At 43.0% G+C, this 27,583-nt stretch overlaps 1 long non-coding RNA gene across 2 annotated transcripts; it reads left to right on the top strand.

The window, feature by feature from the left end:
- Positions 1 to 171: 171 nt before the first annotated feature.
- On the top strand, positions 172 to 27,583 carry LOC136611938 (uncharacterized). Of its 2 annotated transcripts, none has more exons than XR_010790326.1 (3): positions 172 to 224; positions 2,017 to 2,104; positions 27,469 to 27,583. It is a non-coding gene; the product is annotated as an uncharacterized lncRNA (long non-coding RNA). The 2 variants fall into 2 exon arrangements; XR_010790327.1 differs by lacking the exon at positions 27,469 to 27,583 and adding an exon at positions 2,414 to 2,532.

Raw genomic sequence — 27,583 nt, 5'->3', positions numbered from 1 at the left:
GGTGAATGAGATCCCCCCTCTCTTGTCACATCCTCCTTCCTCTCCTGGCGGCTGCAGTAGTGGAACCATGTTGGCACATGCACACTGTGCAAATTCAGTAATAAAACCTTAAATTAATGAACTGTGTTTTTTTTTTTAAGGGACAATACAGAAGTCAGAAAAATAACACCCAGTTTTTGTGAACTGTACATGACTCTATGGACTGTTGGCAGCCATGAATTTGGGTTAGTCTACAGGTTTATTGTAATAGGGCACAGTATTCTGCATACCATATGGGAAGGATGAGTACATAACGTGATTCTTATACATACAGCGCCATGAACTGCAGAAAGGAAAGAAATGTTCATTTTGGCAGGTTGCCTTATTTTTTTTTGCCATTTTCTACTTCGGACTTCTTTCATTGAAATACTATGTAGGAATGTACAATATATGAACAACCTCTATAGAGAAGAGAGGCCTTTATGGACCCCTAAGGTTCCTGGGCCCGGGTGCAACGGCATGCCCTATATAGTTATGACAGTGGTCATGGGAGATGGGGATGGATGGACCCAGGTACAAAAGTTTATCTTTGGGCCCCCAAACTTAACCCCTTAGCAAAGGCATAATTTGAAACTTCTGGGCCCCAATGCAAAACCTCTAACAGGGCCCCCAACAATAATGGTTTATTCATTTTACTGGGCTCCCTCTATACAGAAGAAAGGCCTTAATGGCCCCCTAAGGCTCTTGGGCCCGGGAGCAACCGCATGCCCTCTATAGTTACGCCAGTGGTCATGGGAGGAGGGGAGGGGTGAAGGGATTTCCTCTAACTGCTTAGATGCCACATTCAGCATTGAGTGTGAAATTTAAGCAGCTGGCATCTGTTCCCTGAAAATGAAGGTAGATGTCTGCTATGTAACACATTTGGCATCCTCCGTGTTTGGAGTAGGCTCGGCTCCTATAAATGTACAACCTTTGTTATGAAGGGGTTAATGAAATAACCAGCATTTTAGTTTTGTAATTTCCAGGGATGCAATTTTTACCAATATCTATGAAAAAGTCCCAATGAACCCGTATGTCATCACTACAAGCGCTTCAGTCATTGAAGAATAACAGAACCGTTTCCTTAGATAAACATGAAATAGATAAGTGTCCTCAATGAATACCATATAGGCCAAATATCTCAGTAGGAAATCGTATCTCGTGTATCGGCCCATTTCAGGAAAACCTAACAATGTCATATCTCTATATTTCAAGGTTTTCTGCTTAGGTGACGTTTTTCATGTTTTTTCTTTCAGCCTTCTGAATAGGTGATAACCGATAGATCGGTGAGGGTCCGACTGCCGGCATCCCCGCCAATCGCCAGAATGGTAGTCCTGAAGTTTGCAGAATAAATTGAGCCGTACATTAATGCTGCTGCTCCATTTATTGCAGTAGGACTGCTAAAGGTGGCCATTTGAAGTTCATTGAGCCACCACCCCATTTATTTGGGAAACCTCAGGACCCCTATTCTGGCAATTAATGGGGGTCCCAGCAGTAGGACCCCCACCGATCTATCAGTTTTCAAAACATTTTACCAAATCAAAAAAAACCCTTATAACTCTATTCCTTCACATCTCAATGGCTATTCAGTGTGTGTATACATATATTAGTGTTCTGTATATAATAGTCACACCAATATACTACATGTAGAATAATCGTCCGACTCCTCCTAGAGCATTAGGGTACATCACATGAGGCAAGAATGATTTTCGGTGTGGACTTTCTGCAAGGTGAATCAGCAGCATTTACAATATAAGCCATGTGGATGAGAGTTTAACAAATCTCCCCCACAGGGTGCAGATGATCTCCCCGAGGGATACGCTGTGGACTTTATATCCTCAGCAGGTTAACTATGTGCTGCAGATTTCACCTTTATGAATCCAAATGGGGAAATCTGTGGCAAGTCCACCCAAAATGCCAGACAAAATCCACAACATTAATAAACCGTGAATTAAATGACTGCTAATCTTTGTGTGACTTCTTTGCTTACGACTCCAGGTGACCCCCTCGCTGGCGCTCCTTGAGGCTGACGCTGCGGCCGGCACTGGCTTCCCCGCTGACAGCTGCAGATCACTGGTCCTATCAGGTAATAATCCAGTCCTTAATGTCTGTTCCTGCTGTCCTCCAATCCAACATATTTGGCCCCTAGATGGGTCTCCGCTGCGCTCTTTGTCTGCCTGGACTTTGCTACAGGATAGATCTCCTTGGACTATGACTTTCTGTTGACTCTTCTTTCTCCGTCATCTGCCACTGTCACCATTTCTCCCCTTCTGGTTTCTCCAGCTGTTCCTGGCAAAATCTAATCCACTTGGGTTAGCTTCTTGTCAGCAGCACCAGCAGTTCTCATCTGGCTTCAAGATGGCGTCTGACTGACCAACTGCCACTTTTCTTCCAGGAAGCTCCGCCCACTTCACTGCACTACACAGAGGATAACTGTTATGCCTTGTCTCACAAGAAGTAAATTAAAGGGCCCATATCACTCCATTACAATAATAAAATATAGATATAAAATATATCTAGGAATGTAAATGATGATGATCCGAGGACTCTAGGTAGGCTGGCCTCACACAGCGCATTTTTCATGCATTTTATACATATGATCAATGATGATTATCACTGGTTATACTTGTACAATGCACATATGTTATAAAAACATGTTTTAAATCTGTTTTTTCAGATCTTTTTTTTCACTCACGCAAAAAAAGGCCCAACTGATGTCCGCTTTTCCTCACACTGACTTCTTTCATAAGCGCAGTGAATGCGCATGTAACAGCCGCTCCGTACCTTTTTTACGCTTCTGTAGATTTGAATGTGCAGTTTTGTTCTGTAAATATGAATCAAAATAAGACATGGTGCAAACCAAAACCATAAACCATTGCATGTCTGAATACACCAATGCAAATCAATGGGGTGATATGTTTGCTTTATGTCTATAAAATGTACGGACTGACAATACGCCCGTGTGAAAAAAAGAGCTACTGTACGTTTAACTTCTTCAGACTACGTCGATAATGATTATCATCTGAGCAGTTATATTCCTGTACATAGGAGGCAGTATTATAGCAGTAATACTCTTGTATATAGGATAGTATTCTAGTAGTTATATTCTTTTACATAGGGGGCAGTATTCTAGTAGTTATATTCTTATGCACAGGAGATAGTATTCTAGTACTAATATTCTTGTATGTAACAGACAGTATTCAAGTAGTTATATTTCTGTACATTGGGGGCAGTACTAAAACAGGTATATTCTTCTACATAGGAGACAATATACTAACTAGAAGTTATATTCTTGTACTTAGGGGGCAGTATTCTAGTAGTTATATTTTTGTACATAGGGGGCAGTATTCTAGTAGGTATATTTTTTTTACATAGGGGGCAGTATTCTAGTAGTTATATTCTTGTACATAGGGGGGCAGTATTGTAGTAGTTATATTTTTGTACATAGGGGGCAGTATTCTAGTAGTTATATTCTTGTACATATGAGCCAGTACTATAGTAGTTCTATTCTTGTACATAGGGGGAAGTAACCTGCTAGTTATGTTTGTACATAGGAGAAAATATCATAGGGGTTCTTGTAGATAGGAGACAGTGCTATAGCAGTTATATTTTTGTACATAGTGGGCAGTAGTATAGAAGTCATATTCTTCTATGTAGGTGATAGAACTACAGCAGTCATATTGTTTTACAGAGAGAGGAGTACTATAGATGTTATATTCTTGTACAAAGGGGGCAGTATATTCTAAAAGTTATATTCTTGTCTATAGGAGACAGTATTTTAGTAGTTTTATTCTTGTACATAGAGGACAGTATACTAGTAGTAATATTCTTGTATATAGGGGACAGTATTTTAGTAGTTATATTCTTGTACATAGGAGACAGTATTCTAGTAGTTATATTCTTGTACATAGGATACAGTATTCTAGTAGTTATATTCTTGTACATAGGAGACAGTATTCTAGTAGTTATATTCTTGTACATAGAGGGGCACTATTGTAGTAGTTATATTCTTGTACATAGGAGACAGTATTCTAGTAGTTATATTCTTGTACATAGAGGGGCACTATTGTAGTAGTTATATTCTTGTACATAGGAGACAGTATTTTAGTGGTTTTATTCTTGTATATAGGGGACAGTATTCAAGCAGTTATATTCCTGTACATAGAGGGCAGTATTATAGTAGTTATATTCTTATACATAGGGGACAGTATTCTAGTAGTTATATTCTTGTACATAAGAGACAGTATTATAGTAGTTATATTCTTGTACATAGAGGGCAGTTACTATAGTAGTTATATTCTTGGGTACTGGTGTATCTTTTCTCCACCGCAAAATTAGGTGGAGACCTGGGATTGTGCTGTGGGAGGTATTGGGTATGCCTATAGCTGCTGATTGGTTGGGCTGCTGTCGAGGCTGTGCTATGCCCTCCTTTCTCAGCTTCAAGCGGCTTTCCCGCCGGCCACCCTGCAATCCCCCAGCTGTGACATCATAGGTCGGCTGCCGCTGTGTTCAGCAAGGGCAGCATCAGCACCATGGAGCAGAACGGGTATGGAGCAGCATAATAAATACCTTATTTGACAGCAGCACTCCACAAAGCCCCTGAAATAGTGTGGATGCACAGCAAGTGGGTTGGGATGCATGCTCCAGATAGGATGGAGACTATCATCCATGAAGATCCACACCAGCTTTTAGAGATGGAGCAGCATTCGGGGTGCAAAAAACTCCAATGGACATTTACTTTAAAAGGACATTTTTGTTTATTCAATGCATAAACACAAGAACATTTCGAACTTTTGATTAAGACTGCAAATAGTGGTCAAAACTTTGTCATGTCTATGGATTGAATAAAGGAATATGTCCTTTTACAGGAAATGTCAATTGGACGATTTTGCACCCCGAATGCTGTGCCATCTTTAAAAGTTGGCCCGAGCCTTCCTGATGTTTCATGCACCACCAGGCATAAGGCCTTGCCCATAAGCATTCCCCAACTGACAAAAACTGAACCAACCTACCTGCCTGCATACCTATTTCTTTCCATGGAAGAAGTGAACCTCCTTTTTTTAAATGCAACATCAGCGGCCAATTAGATTTTTGTAGGCCGCTGTCTCCCCCTTGTGGGCCAAATTAAAAAGGCGATCCCTTAAAAATAAAAATTCTTCAGCTCCTCTGGCTTCACGGGGGTGATGCAGGAGGACACATCTGCCCACTTCCAGCTGCAGCAGAGACTGCCTTAAGATGGCCGCCAAGCTCTGACATTTATAGTTCTATACTGCCCGTGTCACAATAGACTGATGACATCACAATAGTCTGATGACATCACAATAGACTGATGACATCACAATGTAGTCTTAACTGCCAGACTGCTGGGCTCATTAGCATACAGTGTGTATGAATTAGCATACAGTGTGTATGCATGTCTGTGTATCTATCTATCTATCGATTATATTATATAATCTATCATAAAAACTGAAATAGAGGGGAAGCACAGCATGTTGGCTAAGATGCACGCTCCACATAGGATGTGGCGTACTCATCCATGAAGATCCAGACCAACCTTTAGAGATGGAGCAGCATTCGGGGTGCAAAAAACTCCAATGGACGTTTCCTTTAAAAGGACATATTTCTTCATTCAATCTATAAACACAACACAGTTCTGTCCGCTTGATAAGGACCGCAAATAGCAGTCAAAACGTTGTCGTGTCTATGGATTGAATGAAGAAATACGTCCTTTTAAAGGAAACGTGCATTGGACTTTTTTGCACCCCGAATGCTGCTCTATCTTTAAAGGTTGGCCCGAGCCTTCCTGATGTTTCGTGCACCACCAGGCATAAGGCCTTGCCTATAAGCATTCCCCAACTGACAAGAAGTGAACCAACCTACCTGCCTGCATACCTATTCCTCTCCATGAAAGAATTTAACCTACCTTTTTTTTAAATGCAACATCAGCGGCCAATTAGATTTTTGTAGGCCGCTGTCTCCCCCTTGTGGGCCAAATTAAAAAGGTAATCTATTAAAAATAAAAATTATCCAGCTCTTGTGGCTTTTCGGGGGAGATACAGGAGGACACATCTGCCCACTTCCAGCTGCAGCAGAGACTGCCTTAAGATGGCCGCCAAGCTCTGACATTTATAGTTCTATACTGCCCGTGTCACAATAGACTGATGACATCACAATGTAGTCTTCACTGCCAGACTGCTGGGCTCATTAGCATACAGTGTGTATGCATGTCTATCTATCTATCTATCTATCTATCTATCGATCGATTATATTATATAATCTATCATAAAAACTGAAATCGAGGGGAAGCACAGCATGTTGGCTGAGATGCACGCTCCACATAGGATGTGGCGTACTCATCTATGAAGATCCAGACCAGCCTTTAGAGATGGAGCAGCATTCGGGGTGCAAAAAACTCCAATGGACGTTTCCTTTAAAAGGACATATTTCTTCATTCAATCTATAGACACAACACAGTTCTGTCCGCTTGATAAAGAGCACAAATAGGGGTCAAAACGTTGTCGTGTCTATGGATTGAATGAAGAAATACGTCCTTTTAAAGGAAACGTGCATTGGACTGTTTTGCACCCCGAATGCTGCTCTATCTTTAACCCCTTAACGACCAATGACGTACCTGGTACGTCATGGAGCGTCGGGGTATGTATGAAGAGAGGTTGCGTGGCAACCTCTCTTCATACAGCGCGGGCATCAGCTGTTTATAACAGCTGACATCCGTGGGCAATAGCCGCGAGCGGCCGCGCGGCCGATCGCGGCTATTAACCATTTAAATGCCGCTGTCAATTCTGACAGCGGCATTTAAATCCCCCGAACGATGTTCGGGGGTCCCGCACGGCCCCCCCGCGGTGAGATCGGGAGAGCCGTGCATGTGTCATGGCAGCCGGGGGCCTAATGAAAGGCCCCAGGGCTGCCTTAGCAGACTGCCTATCAAGCCGTCCCCGTGGGGTGGCTTCATAGGCTGCCTGTCAAAAAGCTATAGCATTACGTCATACTGCAGGAGCGATCAAAGCATCGCATCTTAAAGTCCCCCAGGGGGACTTCAAAGTAAAGTAAAAAAAAGAATCAATAAAGTTTTTTTTTATTGAAAAAAAAAAAAAAGTTGTAAAAGTTTAAATCACCCCCCTTTTGCCATATCTATTATTAAAAAATCTAAATAATAAATTAAAAATATGTATTTGGTATCACCGCGTCCGTAAAAGTCCGAACTATCAAAGTACCACATAATTTTTCCCGCACGGTGAACGTCGTCCGAAAAAAAAAATGAAGAACGCCAGAAATGCATTTTTTTAGTTACCCTGTCTCCCAGAAAAAACGCAATAAAAAGCGATCAAAAAGTCGTATGTATTCCAAAATGGTACTATCAGAAACTACAGGACATCCCGCAAAAAATGAAACCTTGCTCAACTACGTCGACGGAAAAATAAAAAAGTTATTGCGCGCACAAAATGACCGCAGAAAATAATTGAAAAAAATTTTATGTCTTTAAAAAAAAAAAAGAGGAGTATAGTAAAAAAAAACCTATACAAGTTTGGCATCGTAGTAATCGTACCGACCCATAGAATATAGTTATCATGTCCTTTTTGTTGCCATTTGTGCGCCGTAGAAGCAAGACGCACTAAAAGATGGCAAAATGTCGTTTTTTTTTCATTTTACTCCACTTAGAATTTTTTAAAAGTTTTTCAGTGCATTATATGGTACTTTAAATAGCACCATTGAAAAATACAACTCGTCCCGCAAAAAACAAGCCCTCATACAACGACGTGGATGGATAAATAAAGGAGTTATGATTTTTTTAAAGGGGGGAGGAAAAAACGAAAATGGAAAAAGAAAAATGGCCGCGTCATTAAGGGGTTAAAGGTTGGCCCGAGCCTTCCTGATGTTTCATGCACCAGCAGGCATAAGGCCTTGCCTATAAGCATTCCCCAACTGACAAGAACTGAACTAACCTACCTGCCTGCATACCTATTCCTCTCCATGGAAGAATTTAACCTACCTTTTTTTAAAATGCAACAGCAGCGGCCAATTAGATTTTTGTAGGCCGCTGTCTCCCCCTTGTGGGCCAAATTAAAAAGGTAATCTATTAAAAATAAAAATTATCCAGCTCTGGTGGCTTTTCGGGGGAGATACAGGATGACACATCTGCCCACTTCCAGTTGCAGCAGAGACTGCCTTAAGATGGCCGCCAAGCTCTGGCATTTATAGTTCTATACTGCCCGTGTCATAATAGACTGATGACATCACAATGTAGTCCTAACTGCCAGACTGCTGGGATCATTAGCATACAGTGTGTTTGCATGTCTGTATTTCTATCTATTGATATAATATATATAATAAAGATTATTATTAATATAGAGGATAGAAACTACATATATATAATAAATAGATTATAAATTTATATATATTCCATATCTATAATCCACAGCCTTCCATCATTCCGAGGATTAATGTCAACCCAGGGGTAGGCAATAAACCCCCATAGGGTCAAAGCCAACTTTCCTCATTTTAGGGGAAAAGTACCGTCCGTCCCCACTCAAAATGCAGCCAGCGAGATCCCTTGGAGAGACGTACCTTCAGAGGGAAACTAGTGATTGTAAAGTAATTATCCGCTGAACCATCCTGCAGAGGGGGAGGAGGGGTGCTGCAGGCACTGCAAGCCTAGAATGTGATGCGTTAAAGAGCCCGGTGCAAGAGGAATGAGGATAAGGGGCGGTTCACAAGGCTGTGCTATGCAAAAGATTTTAAATCCACCGCAATGCATTGTGGGTGCTTGCTGAAAATGCTGCTCCATCTTTAAAGGTTGGCCCAAACCTTCCTGATGTTTCATGCACCACCAGGCATAAGGCCTTGCCCATAATCATTCCTCAAATGACAAGAACTGAACCGACCTACCTACTACCTATTCCTCTCCATGGAAGAATTGAACCTACCTTTTTTTTTTTTAAATGCCACAGCAGCAGCCAATTAGATTTTTATAGGCCGCTGTCTCCCCCTTGTGGGCCAAATTAAAAAGGTAATCTATCTATATATATAAAATTGAATGTATGTCTGTCTGCGTGCGTGCGTGTCTGCGTGCGTGCGTGTCTGCGTGTCTGTTTGTCCTTTATGCGCTACTACACCATTCATCCGATCGCCATGAAACTTTGGGAAGTTGTTAAGTACACTCCTGGGAAGATTATAGGCATAGTACAAATATCCTACGATAAATGGCGCGCGAGCGTCGTCGAAAGTTACGCCCCCCCCCCACGTAGATCGAATAAGTAAGCCACCTGCTATTGTGATGTCATCACTGATGTCATCAACATCGGACGCCCTTGAACATGCCCCAACATGTTCTATAAAGCTGCATTGTGATGTCATTAAGGCTCTATTATGACACGTACAGCTTGGAACCACTAGAGCACGCCAGCCAATTACCATTGGAGTTGGGAGTGGGTAAACAAGTACTAGGATATCTTCCTAAGAAGCCACAGCAGCCGGATAAATTGTATGTTCCACCCAACGGCTATTTTATTCAGTCCGCAAGGGGGAAGCAGCGGCCTACAAAATCTAATTCTCTCATTTCCTGATGTCATAGATAGATAGATAGATAGATAGATAGACTGTATGCAATAACCCTGATAGATAGATAGATAGATAGATAGACCCCAGCGGTCCCCCAGCAGTAATAATGCCCGCTCCCCCCCCCCAGCGGTTCCCCCAGCAGTCATAATACCCCCCCCCCCCCCAGTGGTCCACCAGCAGTCACAATGCCACCCCCAGCTGTCCGCCAGCAATAATAATGCCCCCCTCCCCCCAGGTGGTTCCCCCAGCAGTCATAATGGCTCCCCCCCAGCGGTTCTCCTGGCAGTCATCATGCCCCCCTTCCCCCACAGAGAATTTCCTGGCAGTCACCATGCCCCCCTCCCCCCAACGATTCTCCCAGCAGTCATGCCTCCGCTCCCCCGCCAGCGATTCTCCCAGCAGTCAGAATGTCTCCCATCCCCCCCCAGCGATTCTCCCAGCAGTCAGAATGTCTCCGATCCCCCCCCAGCGATTCTCCCAGCAGTCAGAATGTCTCCCATGCCCCCCCCCCAGCGATTCTCCCAGCAGTCAGAATGTCTCCCATCCCCCCCAGCGATTATCCCAGCAGTCAGAATGTCTCCCATCCCCCCCCAGCAATTCTCCCAGCAGTAAGAATGTCTCCCCCCCCCAGCGATTCTCACACAACGGCTATTTTATTCAGCCTGGAAGGGGGAAGCAGCGGCCTACAAAACCTCAGTGGTCGCTGCTGCCGTCATCTAGATATATAAAAACGAAGTATGTATGTATGTCTGTCTTCGCAGCAACGCGCGCTTGCGAGCGTCGTCGACAGTTGCGCCCCCCCCCACGTAGATCGTTTGATTTCCATCACTCCCACTAATTCTCTCACTTCGCGATGTCATAGAAACTTGAAATTTGGCACGAGCATTGATTATGTCATAAATAGGAAAAGTTAATGGGGCCCAACTCAATTATTCAATTCTAAGCGTCAAAGAATTAGCGTCCAAATTTTACGTACGGAATCTAATTCTCTCACTTCCCAATGTCATGGAAACTTGAAATTTGGCACAAGCATTGATTATGTCATAAATAGGAAAAGTTAATAGGGCCCAACTCAATTATTCAATTCTAAGCGCCAAAGAATTAGCGTCCAAATTTTACGTACGGAATCTAATTCTCTCACTTCCCAATGTCATGGAAACTTGAAATTTGGCACAATCATTGATTATGTAATAAATAGGAAAAGCTAATGGGTCCCAACTCGCTTATTCAATTCTATGCGCAAAAGAATTAGCGTCCAAATTTTACGTACGGAATGTAATTTTCTCGCTTCCCAATGTCATAGAAACTTGAAATTTGGCACAAGCATTGATTATGTCATAAATAGGAAAAGCTAATGGGTCCCAACTCGATTATTCAATTCTATACGCCAAAGAATTAGCGTCCAAATTTTACGTACAGAATGTAATTTTCTCACATAGAAACATGAAATTTGGCATGGGCATTGAAGATGTCATAAATAGGAAACGCTAATGGGTCCCAACTCGATTATTCAATTCTATGCGCCAAAGATTTAGCGTCCAAATTTTACGTACGGAATGTAATTTTCTCACATAGAAACATTAAATTTGGCACGAGCATTGATTGTCATAAATAGGAAAAGCTAATGGGTCCCAAGTCAATTATTCAATTCTATGCGCCAAAGAATTAGCGTCCAAATTTTACGTACGTAATCTAATTCTCTCACTTCCTGATATATATAAATGAATGTATGTCTGTCTGTCTGTCCTTTATGCATTACTACACCATTCATCCAATTGCCATGAGACTTTGGGAAGTTGCTGAGTACACTCCTGGGAAGATTACTGGCATAGTACATCTATCCTACGATAGGTGCCGCGCGTGCGAGCATCGTCGACAGTTATGCCCCCCAGACAAAGATCGTTTGATTTCCATCTCAAGCACGAAAGCAAAAGGCATTACGAGCAACGGGATGAGTGTTCAACTACAAAATGATGCATCCGCCGAACGTATCACAAGACAATTGCTGGATATTGAGAATGCTGAGGTAAAATGAAAGCTGTGCTGTGATTGGTTGCTATTTCTTATACTGCTGAGGAAACATGAAAGCTGTGCTGCGATTGGTGGCTACTTCTTATACTACTGAGGTTGCATGAAAGCTGTGCTGCGATTCGTTGTTATATATTATACCACTGAGGTAACATGAAAGCTGCGCTGTGATTGGTTGCTATATATAATACCGCAGAAGTAACATGAAAGCTGCGCTGTGATTGGTTGCTATTTCTTATACTGCTGAGGTAACATGAAAGCTGCGCTGTGATTGGTTGCTATATATAATACCGCAGAGGTAACATGAAAGCTGCGCTGTGATTGGTTGCTATTTTTTATATTGCTGAGGCAGAATAAAAGTTGCGCTGTGATTGGTTGTTATTTCTCTTACTGCTAAGGTAACATGAAAGCTGCGCTGTGATTGGTTGTTATATATTATACCACTGAGGTAACATGAAAGCTGCGCTGTGATTGGTTGTTATCTAGATATATAAAAACAAATGAATGTATGTCTGTCTGTCTTCGCAGCAACGCGCGACGGGTAAGCTAGTTAAAAATAAAAATTATCCAGCTGTGGCTTTTCGGGGGAGATACAGGATGACCCATCTGTCCACTTCCAGTTGCAGCAGAGACAGCCTTAAGATGGCCGCCAAGCTCTGACATTTATAGTTCTATACTGCCCATGTCACAATAGACTGATGATGTCACAATAGACTGATGACATCACAATGTAGTCTTCACTGCCAGACTGCTGGGATCATTAGCATACAGTGTGTTTGCATGTCTGTGTTTCTATCTATTGATATAATGTATTGGATTGTAATTGTAATTATTGTAATGCTTGGATGTAAGATGTGTTACAGGCGGGCATGGAGGCTCTAGGACCCTGTTGTATCGTCTCTAGCTTAGACGTAAGATGTGTTACAGGCGGGCATGGAGGCTCTAGGACCCTGTTGTATCTTCTCTAGCTTGGATACAAGATGTGATATGGGTAGGCATGGAGGCTCTAGGACCCTGTTGTATTGTCTCTAGCTTGGATGTAACATGTGATATGGGTGGCACAGAGGCTCCAGTACCCTGCTGTACCGTTTCTAGCTTGCATACAAGATGTGATACGGGCAGTCATGGAGGCATTAGTACCCTGTTGTATCGCTTCTAGCTTGAATACAAGATGTGATACGGGCGGACAGGAGGGCTCTAGGACCCTGTTGTACTGCCTCTAGCTTGGATACATGTGATAAAGGTGGGTATGGAGGCTCTAGTACCGTGATGTACCCTCTCTAGCTTGTATGTAAGATGTGATACAGGTGAGCATGGAGGCTCTAGTACCCTGCCGTACTGTCTCTAGCTTGGATGTAAGATGTGATACAGGTGAGCATTAAGGCTCTAGGACCCTGCTGTACCGCCTCTAGCTTGGATATAAGATGTTATTGGGGGGTTATGGAGGCTCTAGTACCCTGTTGTACCGCCTCTAGCTTGGATGTAAGATGTGATACAGGTGAGCATGGAGGCTCTAGGACCCTGCTGTACCATCTCTAGCTTGGATGTAAGATGTGATACAGGTGAGCATGGAGGCTCTAGGACCCTGCTGTACCTTTTCTAGCTTGCATACAAGATGTGATACGGGCAGTCATGGAGGCATTAGAACCCTGTTGTATCACTTCTAGCTTGGATACAAGATGTGACATGGGCGGGCATGGATGCTCTAGTACCCTGTTGTACCACCTCTAGCTTGGATACAAGATGTGACATGGGTGGGCATGGAGGCTCTAGTACCCTGTTGTACCACCTCTAGCTAGGATACAAGATGTGACATGGGCGGGCATGGATGCGCTAGTACCCTGCTGTACCCTCTCTAGTTTGGATACAAGATGTGGTACGGGTGGGCATGGAGGCTCTAGTACCCTGCTGTACCGTCTCTAGCTTGGATGTAAGATGTGATACAGATGAGCATGGAGGCTCTAGTACCCTGTTGGGTCGCCTCTAGCTTGTATTTAAGATGTGGTACAGGTGAGCATGGAGGCGCTAGTACCCTGTTAGACCGCCTCTAGCTTGGATAAGAAGTGATACGGGCAGGCATTGAGGCTTTGGTCCCTGTTGTACAGCCTCTAGCTTGGATACAAGATGTGATATGTGTGGGCATGGAGGCATATAGGTGCAGTATGGTATCCAGCAGCATATTGGTCCACATTTGCTGTAACTGAGGCTCTAGATCATGCAATCCCGTACACTGCCAAAGTTGGTAACTCAGATGGGGCCATACATGTTCTATTGGCGGTAAATCTTGTGACCGGACAGGCCACAGAAGTGTGGCAATGTTGTGGAGACATTCCTATAACAATCTTATTGTGTGTGGCCGAGCATTAGTCTGTTGGACAATCAGATGATCCTCTATATTGGTGGTCTAGGTGTTAGTGTATCTTGACACCACCAGAAGCTAGGGGTTTGATAAGGCTTCCATGGAGGAACCCCCTGGCACACCCCTAGCTCCTGATTGGTAGAAGATCCCTAGGTCCTGGAAGGTGCAGAGGTCTGTGATGCGCAATCCCTGTATGTTCCCTGGCGCAGTGCTGGCCCCTGTTATCTGGCTGTCAGTGACATGAAGTCGCCGCTGTATCCTGGCAAATTGGTGGAGCCTTGTTTCATGTACCTGAACATGCTGGGGTGCTGTGTGATTCCCCTGTGCAGCAGTACTGTGCTCCCCGCTGTCGCCCGCGCTGTTAAGGGGGATTGTGGGTACGGTGCGCTGTGGGATCCCCTGTCCTGCTGTAGTTTGCGTCGCTTCCATTGTTTATTTCGCTACTGCTGTTTGCTTCCTGCTCCCTGCTGGGGTATGAACGGGGGTTATGGGTAAGCTGCCGGTGATTTCTTACTCACATCCCGGCAGCAGGGGTGGGTGCTGGCCTTCTTAGGCCACAACGATAAAGCTTCTTAACGCCGCTGCTGGCTCCCTCCTTCCAAGCACGCTGTGGCCCTCTCCACCCAGGACCTTTGTGAGCTTTACAAAGGCTACAGGGGTAGCCGAAACGTCAACACTTTTTACGATATTTGTGGAATAAAGATACATCTCTGGATGTCATAATACTATTTTTTGCACCAGACTCTGCTGTGCTGCATTGCTGCTTTTTCCTGAATTAATTGTAGGTGTTTGATTCTCTTTTTCACAAAGAGTGTATTATTCATCCCACATGGTGAAAACCATCGGAAACAAAACAACATACCAGAAGTGCCTTTTTTGTCATCTTATGTCCTAGAAAAAATGTAGAAAATCCGTACATACTGCAATGGTGTCAATAGAAACTACAGGTCCCCCCCCCCCCCCAAAAAAAAGAAGTCTTCACACAACAGAATCGATACAAAAATAAAGAAGGGATGGTGGTCAGGAGATGGTGACAGAAAGCAGTTTCCTTTATAAAAATATATATTTTATTTTTTAAAAGTAGTCCAACAAAAAAAACTACATACCGGGTTTCCCCGAAAATAGCACCCTGTCTTTTATTAATTTTTGCCCCAAAAGAGACACACGGTCTTATTTTCAGGAGATGTGTTGTTATACTACAATGCAGGTCTCGATGAACCAATCACAGCCATCGCATTGCAACTTGGAGGTGGGATTTATGTATCCCGTAACCAAGAAATTATCTGAGGACTGCAAGAAGCGCGTCAGAGCTCCAGGGAGCAGCGTGAGGAGCCTGGGCCGCATCTGCTACGTAATGTGTTCCTTTTTGTAAAATGTAATGCAGGTAGGGCTTATTTTCAGAGTACGGCTTATTTTTCAAGCCTCCCCCAAAATCCTGAAAAATTAGGGTAGGTCTTATTTTTTCGTGGAAACTGGGTACATTCGGTATTGTTGTAATTATACTGATAGAATAAAGTCAACATGTCATTTTTGTTGCAAGGTGTTTACTGTAAAAACAAGACCTACCCCCATCCCCCAAGAAAAATGGCGAAATTGAGGGGTTTTTTTCTACTTCAGCCCACTTAGAAATTTTCAAAATTTTTTCAGTACATTAAATGGTGCATTAAGTGATACCATTGAAACAACTTGTCCTACAAAAATGCAAATAAATAAGTTGTTTTTTTGAAAATGGGGAGGAAAACACAAAAGTGTAAAAACTAAAAAATGTCAGTTAAGAAACCCTGTTAAGGAAAGTGGATGATAATCCCTTTTGTTTACATATGCCAAGCAAAAACGCAGACGAGGAGGACATTGATGTCTATAGATGGCACAGCTATGTCGTGTATGTAGTAACTGTGTTGGCTCAGTGCCTCCCTCTAGTGTCTGCTTATTAAACTGCATTTAAAGGGATAATCCTACTTTGCACATAATGTCATTGATGGCATTTATGGGGGCACTCTGTCTGGCATTATACATGGGAACATTATGCATTAACCCCTTAGTGACGAAGCCTGTTTGCGCCTTAGTGGCGGAGCCAAATTTTGGAAATCTGACACGTGTCACTTTACATATAACTCTGTAAAGGCTTTGCATATCTAAGTAATTCTGGCATTGTTTTTTTGCCACATATTGTACTTCATTTAGGTGGTAAAAATAGACCAATAGAAGCTGTGTATATTTATTAAAAAATGCCAATATTGGGAAAATTTTGAAAAAATTGTCATTTTTTTTACATTTTCAAGTGTAATATCTCAAATATGTGTAAACATACTGTACAAATTTTTGCTAAGATATATATTTCCATCAGGTTACTTTATTCTGGACGCACGTTTGAAAAACTTTCGTTTTTTTTAACCATTTAGGAGACGTACAAATTTAACATTACTTTTCAGCATTTTGAGGAACACTTTGTTTTCCTACACAAGCAAAGATTGCAAAGGCTCAATAACACCCATAGTAATCGTGGTATAACGCTCCCATTGATTTCAATGGACCCTCACAGACGCGCTTTCCACCACTGCAATTTTCGAGCGCTGTTTGTTATATTTTTTGCATTTAGCGCACTTCATCAATCATGGGGTATGCTAAAGCCACTGTTGGAGGCAGGAATGCTGCCTCTGAAAACAAAAGTAAAATCCCGGCAAAGCCATGTGTGAAAGTGGCCTACGGGGTACAAATTTTCATGTGGTCCAGGAAATAAGTCATGTTTGGAAAGCTTAAGCCAAGAGGGTAGAGCATATATGTAAATTACTTTTGCAGATGGAGTGGGGGGATTTGGTAAGTGGATGAAGAGGCCCAATAAATAGGAGGGTGCTGAATGTTGGGGTGCAGTGTGAAGTGTTGGGGCAATGTTCATAAATGCTGCAGTAATCTGTCCATATACTCCGTATAATGTCACCAGCAGCGGATTGTGGAGCAGCTACTGCATGACGCAGGATATGTGTATTGTGATGTTCATCTCGGTGCTCCAGTCCCACTGTGGTGATGCACATTTAGTTCGCCCCATGATTCTTGCATCCGGTGAGTTTCTGACGTGTTATTACATGACGATCAACCAGCTATATGCGGCCTTATGATGAAACCTCGTCTGTTTGTTGAAATGCCTCTCAACAGTGTCTTAGCGACATCTTCACCCAATCTTCATCCGTACACAAAAAACACATGCAGTTTTTGTGGATGTGACATCGTCGCTAAAGTTAGCTTCACCAGTTGGGTTTCCCCTTTTATTATGTTTTCAGATCATGTGATTGACCCAAAACTGCATCAATTTGCATAATTTGTTTCTTCACGGTGGTGTAGACAAAATAAGTATAAACAGCAGCAATTGAAGACCACTAGGGTCCCCTGGTGTTATACAAGCCTGACTTCCAAGGCAAGGAGAGTATAGTGCAAAGCCCAGCTGTATGGTCTGGATCAAGACCACGACTTCCTCCAGAAAATATATTGAATATCCAGGCCGCATGAGATGCAATTAGGCTTTATATTCTTTATTCCTCCATGTTAAAAAAAACACCAGCGACGTTTCGACCCGTCAATGGGTCTTAATCATGCCTGGTGAGTACAGACTATATAACACATATATATACAAAAATTTTAAATTACAAACAAAAAACATCTGTGTGCAGGTGAGGTGCTAACAATCATCATCTATCAATGTTTAACTAGCTGTATGCCAAAGCAGTACCATGATGTATATCAAAACAAATGGAGCATCTCAGCTGGTCACCTGGAGCGGGGTTAACAAAAGGATATCGGTAATCACAGCGTGCCTAGGCTCAAGCATGCATGCGCGGGATTTACACCACTCCACACGATATCATCAGGTGTCCTCCATCTTCACAATGACCAATCACTGACGTCAGCACACGTGATTGGCACATGCCAAATCACATGAGTATCATGTGACTACAAACAAAATCAACTGGGCAGTATCATTGGTAAATAGATATTATACAAAGCGCATGTAAATGCGATATCTCAATGAAATTGAATAGAAATCATCTGTCCGTTCATTAAAGCTATTAACCATCAAAAGTGGTAATATAAAGAAATCAGAAAGGGCTAGATCATATGAGTGCCATATAACAAAAATCAACCTGCATGTATGTTAATCTCTTACCATCACGGTCACATACCATATTGTCCTCAAAGCAAGATATATATATATATAATTTATGCAATGCATTGTAACATGGAATCAGAACACTGATGGCATAAAACATCAATCATCCCTATGAAGGTATATTATATCCTACATTGAGGAAATCAAAGGTTCATCACCCAGATGACTAGAAAAAACTCTCAACTTTACAGAAAGAGTAAATAACACGTAAGTTGCAAAATGTCCAATGCGTCTCCAATAGATATGAATCGGGTCAACAAATGAAGCATAATATATCCAAATCCAATCCATCACGCTATATTTTGGTAATTTGACAACATGTCCGCACCCAAATGCATAAAGTTGACCCAAAACCCATTAAATTCAATATTTATGCATAGCCAATATAGACTTTCAGCCCAAAAATGCACTATTGAATAGTACAGACTACACACTGAGATTGTATAATCCGTTTTATTACATCCCTAATATCCGCATAATTAAATCAACATATAGTCTGCCGGGCATCAGGTAATTGAGTGCGCTGACAGCCGAAGTCCTAGGAGGGGAGCGCTGAGGAGCTTGCCACGGAAATTTCTGCTGCAGCAACTGCGCAGCATTTCCGTCCGGTGTGAACACAGCCTTAGGCTGAATGCACACAGACGGATTTTTTTTAATCAATTATTTTTATTAGAGTTTCTTCATCCGAAGACGTTTAAACAAACAATACAAAAACAGCCAAACATATCCCCCATAAGTCTCTCTTGTACTGCGTAAATAGGTTCGCTGTGGGGGTTTTTATGTAATTGTACTTGTATCTTGCCATTCCAAGGTCAATGCAGTGTAGTCTTTCTCTCTTCCCCTACCTCCCTCCTAGTCCCTTCCGTACCTAAACCATTGGATACTGGCGATCACGTGACCGGGGACCTCGGTCACTGCTCCAGGCTGTCGGCTACCTTAGTAGCCAGGAGTAAGGAAATTTAAAATTTCCCAGGCCCTCCCTAGCTTCTGTGCTTGCATCTGCCATTTTGGCGATGGCCCATGTGCCAAAGCTGGGGAAAGGTCCACGGATAACGATCCCATCGGGGGACATCACCAAAGGCCTCAGGTAGGTAATTTCACCTCCCCTCAGAGTTCGGATGTATGACGGGAGGTGAAATTTTAGCTTTTTTTTAACTTTTACATGATCACCGTTATGCATTGAATAACAGTGATCACATGACCAAGAATCGCATACTGCGGCCCCCCGTGAGATCTCCAGGCTGCGGCTTTTGCGCAATAGTCCACCATTCAAGTGTGTGCGCAAAAGCCGGGGTAAGGTCTGTGGATAAATCCGGGGGCCTTAGGTACCTAATGATCCATGAGATCATTATGAAAGATGAGATGAAACACATTTTTTTATACACTTTTTTAAAACTTTTACATAGTCGCGGTTATCCATTGGATATCAGTGGTCATGTGACCGGGAACCGCATACAGCGGCTCCTGGTGACAGCTCCTTGCTCTCGGCTACTCATACTAGCCGGGAGCAGGGAGATTTAAAATTTCCTAGGCCTCCTGGCCCTCTGCGCATGTGCGTGACGGAATGCCATCTGGCGTGTATGGCAGACGCCAGTGTCAGATCCGGGGTAAGTATTCTCAGCACCCCTTATGGATCCGATTCATAATGGGAGCTGAAACTTTAATTTACTTCAATGTGATTGCCAGTATCCAGTGATACCGCTGATCGCGTGACCAGGAGGAAGGTTCCATGGCCAGAGATGACAGCTCTAGGATGTCGGCTACCTCCGATAACCGACAGCATGGAGCTGTCACGCCCAGAGCCCGCAGGACTTTAATCCCCAGAGGATGCATGTTTTTACATCCTCAGGGATTAAAGCTCAGCCATAGAAGCCCTGGATATTCGATTATGCTATATCCCTACTATCACAGGTGTTTGCTGGGGAGAATTGGAAAGTATAGTAGAGCTATATGTCAATGATATAATCCCTTTCCAGAGATATAGTTTACCCAAGCTATAAAACGCAAAAATTCCTTCTCCCAATTTTCTGGGTTATATATTAGTAGAAATCCGCTATTATATACACAGGCCACACCTGAAAAAAAAAAGGATCAATGATTGGATTATGAACTGTCAGTGGTCTTCAAATTTAAATGCCTTGGAATAACCATGTTACTGTTAGCACAAATTAACTCTTAGATATAATGTGAGTGCCATATTTGATGTGGTTGGTACGAGCTCGGAGAAGCCAATGAATAACCAGCAGTATAGTGTGTAAAACCAGGGGACATCTAATTTAATAATGGCAACAAATTGGTTTATACTGTAACTCAAGCAAAAGAAGGTGTGACATTCAGATACATTACAACATAATGACTGCTGATAGGTAATTCTCATGGGTAGGGTTCATAAAGTAATCAAAAGGGAAGGAAATTAGCAGAGATGCTCAGTAGGGTCTTACCACATGGCAAAGTTAAAAAAAGACTGAAGAATTATCTCTCTGCTGGTTTCAAACTGGTTTGATGTGTAAAGAATGATCCGTTTCTGTTGACTCCTCTTTGGTCCAGTCTATTAACTCCATTGTCCTAAACTAAATCTTGTGTATTCTTCTGTTTATGTAGAAATTTCTCTAGATAAGGAACAATACATCACACTCTTTATTATATATGGGGAATGCTTACTGACATCAGCAGATTAAAAGACCTTTTACACGTGACAATTATCATTGGTAGCTGTTCAAAACCCCGTGCTCCCAGCATGCCTGAAAACCGAACAACAAGCCGTTCAGTGTAAACAGCAGTCCTTCAGTACTGAACGGGTGCTGTTTACAGTGAATGGAGGAGGGCGAGGGAGAACTCTGCCCAGCCGCTCCTCCTCTCTGTTGGCCGTGCTGTGAGCCATCCAGCAATATTCGCTCCTGTGTAACAGTAAAGGAGCGAGTATACACGGGGACAAATGTTGGGTATCGTTTGCCCAACACTCATCCTGTTTAAAACAGCCTTTAGACTGAAATGTAAACCTAATTATAGAAGAATATAATTTCTCTCATTCATTAATTTATGGTCAATATGGCCTTATATGAAAACATACATACAAAATAAAGAATTTTTCTGTCATCTCCCACATGACCCTGAAAGTGCGATTACAGAAACTTATCAAAATGAAATTTTAATTATAGTCTAAATTGACCCTTTTAGTAGTAGGATGATAAACTTTAGTCAAAATGGTTATACAGCCTAAATGTCTTTACACTTTGCTTGTAAAAGTCCCAACACATATTTTTTGTTCAATCGTTGAATTCTCTCCATAAAGGGGTTGTCCCGCAAATTAAAGTAAAGCTAAACACTTCTGTATGGCCATATACATGCACTTTGTAATATACATCGTGCATGAAATATGTGCCATACAGAAGTTATATACTTACCTACAGGGGGTCCCCCCCCCTGTGTTGGCGTCCCCGTTGCCATGGCGCCGACCAAAGTCCTCTTCTCCTTGCTGGAACCGTCGCCCTTGCGCAGAGACGAATCTTCTCCAGGATGGTCCGTGCGCACGAGCTGCGTCCTGACTCCTCCCTCGGCCGTCCTCTTCTCCGCGTCATCGCGTTGCTCCGCCTCCGCCACATGGTGCCGATCAGCCAATGAGGTGGCTGGAATCGGCAGTGGAGCGCACACTGCAGAAGAACACCCACGGTGCACCATGGGAGAAGACCTGCGGTGCACCGTGGGAGAAGACCTGCGGTGCACCGTGGGAGAAGTCCAGCGGCGCCATCTTGGAGAGAAGATTTTTAAAAGTTGCTGAAAGGGGATCCAGGTAAGAGAATTTTTTTTAAAAAAAAGTAACACATGGCTACGGTATTCCCTTTGAGAAACTGGGGGACTGGGCAAAAAATTTTTTTAAGGTTTTGGCGCTGCACAACCCCTTTAATACATTTATCTGGAGCTCATCATGCTCTACATTAAAACTTTCCACCTTGTAAAGACCTAAAAACCAGACTAGGATGGCTCTGCCAGACTTTCAGCTTAATTGCCTGGCAGACCAACTGAGGAATATATGACCATGGTTAATTATAATGTACTTTCTATTCAAGATCAATGACAATCCCTTATGCCCTCATTGACATTCAAAGAATGGTGAAATGTAGTGGTATTCCATTTAACTTAAATATTTCTAAAAAAGTCATATTTCTAGTCCGAAAAGCAATTGCCATAAAGTGGATGGCTGTGGAAACGCCTCCTTTAGCATCTTCATTAAGGAAGAAGGGGTAAGGAAGTGCAGGGCAGGCTAGACAGGTCCTGGTGGTGGGGGACACCATTATTAGGGGGTCAGACAGGGCAATCTGCCACAAAGACTTGATCGTCGACTGGTGTGTTGCCTTCCTGACGCTTGAGTTTGACACATCACAGATTGGGTTGACAGATTACTAGAAGGGGCTGGTGAGGATCCAGCATGGTCATGGTACACATTGGCACTGACAAAGTCAGAGGTCGATGGAGGACCCTTAAAAATGATTTTAGATTTTAGATATCTAGGAGCTAAGCTCAGGGATCTAGGAGCTAAGGTACTCCAAGGTAGTTTTCTCAGAAATACTACCTGTACCACGAGCCACACCAGAAAGGCAGCAGGAGATTAGGGAGGTAAACAAGTGGCTCCAGAGTTGGTGTAAGCAGGGGGGTTTGGGTTCCTGGAAAATTGGGCTGATACAGGATATATACTACAGGAAAGGCTCAATCGCCGTTTAACCTTGGAGTATGCAGTAAGACAGATTGCAATATAGAGGAACAAAAATGTTTATGTGCAGACTGATTGAGCAGCCACTCCACTCAACCCAGGGTAGGGGAGGGGTGACTGCTAACAAACCCAGTCTGCGCAATATGAAATGATACCAATATGACCGCCACAGATGGGTGCACAACACATACAGGCGTACAACCCACACTGACTAAGCAGTGGATTGTCCTGCACTAAAAAAGTGTGCCATACTGGCATGCCATCCTGGACTCCACCAGCATCTATAGAAAACCACGTGCTTAAAAAACACATACTGATAAATGCGGGTGTCAGTATTTTAGGCCCAAAACACGTAAGCCGGCGTGCCACCGCAAGGCCACTGCACGTATATCAGAACCTACGCTATCTCACAATCTATATATATAAAATTGAATGTATGTCTGTCTGCGTGCGTGCGTGCGTGTTTGTCCTTTATGCGCTACTACACCATTCATCCGATCGCCATGAAACTTTGGGAAGTTGTTGAGTACACTCCTGGGAAGATTATAGGCATAGTACAAATATCCTACGATAAATGGCGCGCGAGCGTCGTCGAAAGTTACGCCCCCCCCCCACGTAGATCGAATAAGTAAGCCACCTGCTATTGTGATGTCATCACTGATGTCATCAACATCGGACGCCCTTGAACATGCCCCAACATGTTCTATAAAGCTGCATTGTGATGTCATTAAGGCTCTATTATGACACGTACAGCTTGGAACCACTAGAGCACGCCAGCCAATTACCATTGGAGTTGGAAGTGGGTAAACAAGTACTAGGATATCTTCCTAAGAAGCCACAGCAGCCGGATAAATTGGATGTTCCACCCAACGGCTATTTTATTCACAAGGGGGAAGCAGCGGCCTACAAAATCTAATTCTCTCATTTCCTGATGTCATAGATAGATAGATAGATAGATAGACTGTATGCAATAACCCTGATAGATAGATAGATAGATAGATAGATAGATAGATAGATAGATAGATAGATAGACTGTATGCAATGACACGTACAGCTTGAAACCATAAATACTAGAGCATGCCAGCCATTTACAGTCAGTCTCCATTGGAGTTGGAAGTGGGCAAACATGTACTCGGCCAGTGATGGCGAACCTTTTAGGGACCGAGTGCCCAAACTACAACCCAAAACCCACTTATGTATCGCAAAGTGCCAACACGTCAGGGGGCGGGGCTTATCACAACGTATGATTTTACCCCCGTCGTTCTAAAAAGGACAAGGCTGTTTCAGAATAGACCGGGTGCAGATTCTGACTGCTTTTTGGACGCGGAAATACTGCAGAATGTCCTCAGCGGAGATTTCTGTGGAAAATTCTGCAGCATTTCCGCATCTAAAAAGCAGTCAAAATCTGCACCCGGTCTATTCTGAAAGAGCCCTGCCCATTTCTGCCACATGTACACATACCCCAGCGGTAATAGTGACACCTTCACCCCAGCGATAATAGTGACATCCCACAGCAGTAATAATAGTGACACTCCCCCCATTAGTAATAAGAGTGACATACCCCAGCGGTAAACCTCAGTGGTCGCTGCTGCCGTCATCTAGATATATAAAAACGTAGTATGTATGTATGTCTGTCTTCGCAGCAACGCGCGAACATGCCCCAACATGTTCTCATAAGCTGCATTGTGATGTCATTAAGGCTCTATTATGACACGTACAGCTTGGAACCACTAGAGCACGCCAGCCAATTACCATTGGAGTTGGAAGTGGGTAAACAAGTACTAGGATATCTTCCTAAGAAGCCACAGCAGCCGGATAAATAGTATGTTCCACCCAACGGCTATTTTATTCAGCCCGCAAGGGGGAAGCAGCGGCCTACAAAATCTCATTCAGGTAGGTAGGTTCAGTTCTTGGAGGTTGGGGAATGCTTATGGGCAAGGCCTTATGTCTCATCCCAACTCGATTATTCAATTCTAAGCGCAAAAGAATTAGCGTCCAAATTTTACGTACGGAATCTAATTCTCTCATTTCCTGATGTCATAGATAGATAGATAGATAGATAGACTGTATGCAATAACCCAGATAGACAGATAGATAGATAGATAGATAGACTGTATGCAATGACACGTACAGCTTGGAACCATAAATACTAGAGCACGCCAGCCATTTACAGTCAGTCTCCATTGGAGTTGGAAGTGGGCAAACATGTACTAGGCTATCTTCCCAAGAAGCCACAGCAGCCGGATAAATTGGATGTTCCACACAACGGCTATTTTATTCAGCCTGCAAGGGGGAAGCAGCGGCCTACAAAACCTCAGTGGTCGCTGCTGCCGTCATCTAGATATATAAAAACGAATGTATGTATGTCTGTCTGTCTTCGCAGCAACGCGCGACGGGTACGCTAGTTAACTACATAAAATCACAGAGGTGAGAAAAAACGCTCAAAGACATAACTCACAGAAAAAGAAGTGTTTATGGCGGAGGCCTTAAGCCGGGGCTGGAGGGGGGGGGGGGGTTTGTCGGCCTATGCCAGGTAAGTCCCCTATCACTAATGCCTTCACTTTTGTCGCATTTAGGCCACTTTCACACAGCCGGCAAAGTCGCTCGAATTTTTTCTTGCGATGCGATACTGCTACAAATCGCATATATGTGCAGCCCATGCTTTCTAATTGGTTCCTTCGCATTTACGATGTTTTGTAGGCTGCTACATTGCAAGAAAAACAATCACCGTATGCTTTATATTGCTGTGATTTGCAATATTTTGTAGCCCATGTTTCTTTGTGTTGCATCGCACGAAAACATGGTTTTCGTGCGGTGCAACGCAACTTTTACAGTAGAAAGTCCTACTGTTTGTCCCCAAAATAAGCCCTAGCAGCATTACAAAAAACCAATACATTACATAACAGGTGCTGTGCACTCTGCCGCACTTCTCCTCCCAAAACTCCAGCACACTTGTTTGTGGTCTTCAGTCACCGATTTCAGGTCAGGGGGTTCATAAATCCCACCTCCAGAAAGTGATTGGCTCTCAAGCACCACGGCTCAGGCAATCAATACAGCGTTCTATGAACCAATCACAGCCATTGCATTGAATCCCCGCAAAAAAGCGCTACAAAATCATGATATTGCTGCAAAAAAAACGCAGCAATATCTCACAGAAATCGCAGGAACACAGCTGTGATATTGTTGCGATTTTCTTGTGACAATATCGCTGTTGCATGTGTGAAAGAGGCCTTACTCTGAGGCGTGGTCCTGATTGTCTTTGTGTGCCTAATTACAATGTTACTTATTGCTCTTTTAATTAAATAGATTTATTATATTTTGTGGTGTTTGTCTTTTGTCTGGATTTCTCCTAACACAGCAACTATGATCGGAGTGATCGCTGCTGCACAATATTCCCGAAGTAGACTTATCCTACATATAATGTATCATCCCCCAAAGACACGGTGACAACTGCTGCAGGGCAGGAACTATAGGGGCTCCGTATAGAGAGCAGAGAACATATAACTCCACCTATAGTGATGTCATAATGTCAGCTCCTATCTCCAGTGACAAGTGGAGTCACTGTGTACATACATTGCATTACTTTGCATCAGTGCATTTCTATATCGCTGCATTCAAAGTCCTATAACTTTTTTATTTTTCCATGGACAGAGGTCTGTAGGGGCTTATTTTTTGTGAGACAAGCTGTAGATTTTATCGGTAACATTTTGTTATACATACGGCTTTTCTGATCACTTTTTTTGCGTTTTTTGGGAGGCAAAATGAAAAAAAAAAAGCATTTTGCCTCAGTTGTTTGTTTTTTTTTTTTACGCTTTTTGCCGTGCAGAATAAAAAGGGTGTTCAATTTATTGTACATGTCGTTATGGATACAATGATACCAAATATGTGGGATTTTAATTTAAAAAATTATGCAAATATGTGAAAAAGCACAAAAAAGGTGTTTGGTTTTTTTTACTTGCACTATTTGTGTCCCTGTGGAGCACCTGTGATCGATATGATAAGGCATTGCAGGAATTCTGTCTACATCAAAACTCACACCATATGGTGCAAACTGGCATGGTTTTTAACATGGATTTTGATGAGGAATTCACCCCCTCATTGAGAAGAGGTGAATTCCACAATGTAAATGGCGATAAAATTGACATGCTGTGGATTTCGACTCTGCACTGCCTGTCAATTTCCACAGAGGTTTTGTGCAGATATTGGTCTCTTACACTGGCCCCACTACTTTTAAAAAGAGTGGACATGACTTAGGCTGCCTGCAATTGAAGGGGACTGATTCTGCCTGCGGGAGCCCACGGCGCAATCTGACCTTGTGCCCGGCCGGTGTCCGTGCGTACCTGGCTGGTAATTTATACCAGAATTTCACGACAATCCATCTTTGGCGCATGGACAACCTGAAAAGATGCTAAACGTATTAAGAAGAGGGCACCACTCAGCATAATGTTTACTTTAGGTATAAATCTGCTCCTAATTGTTTGCTGCCCCAAAAATGCCATGCGTGAGCTATAGAGAACATATGGCGAGTGCCAACAACCCAATGCTACTAATCTCACTGTGGTGTTTAAACACTGTATTCATTGTCATGCTGGTAATCTATCTGTCTTTGCCTTTCAGGGTGTTGATAGTTAATGGACCACGAAGGGCCGGTAACCATCACCATCGGCTGAACAGCAGAGAAGCAAAGTGGATTTGTTTACTGCACACGACAATTCCATCTCCGCTCAGTATA

Source organism: Eleutherodactylus coqui, chromosome 1, assembly GCF_035609145.1.
Source record: "Eleutherodactylus coqui strain aEleCoq1 chromosome 1, aEleCoq1.hap1, whole genome shotgun sequence".
Classification (NCBI taxonomy): domain Eukaryota; kingdom Metazoa; phylum Chordata; class Amphibia; order Anura; family Eleutherodactylidae; genus Eleutherodactylus; species Eleutherodactylus coqui.
Note: the sequence above shows the minus strand (reverse complement) of the source record. Positions and strands in the feature narration are given on the sequence as shown.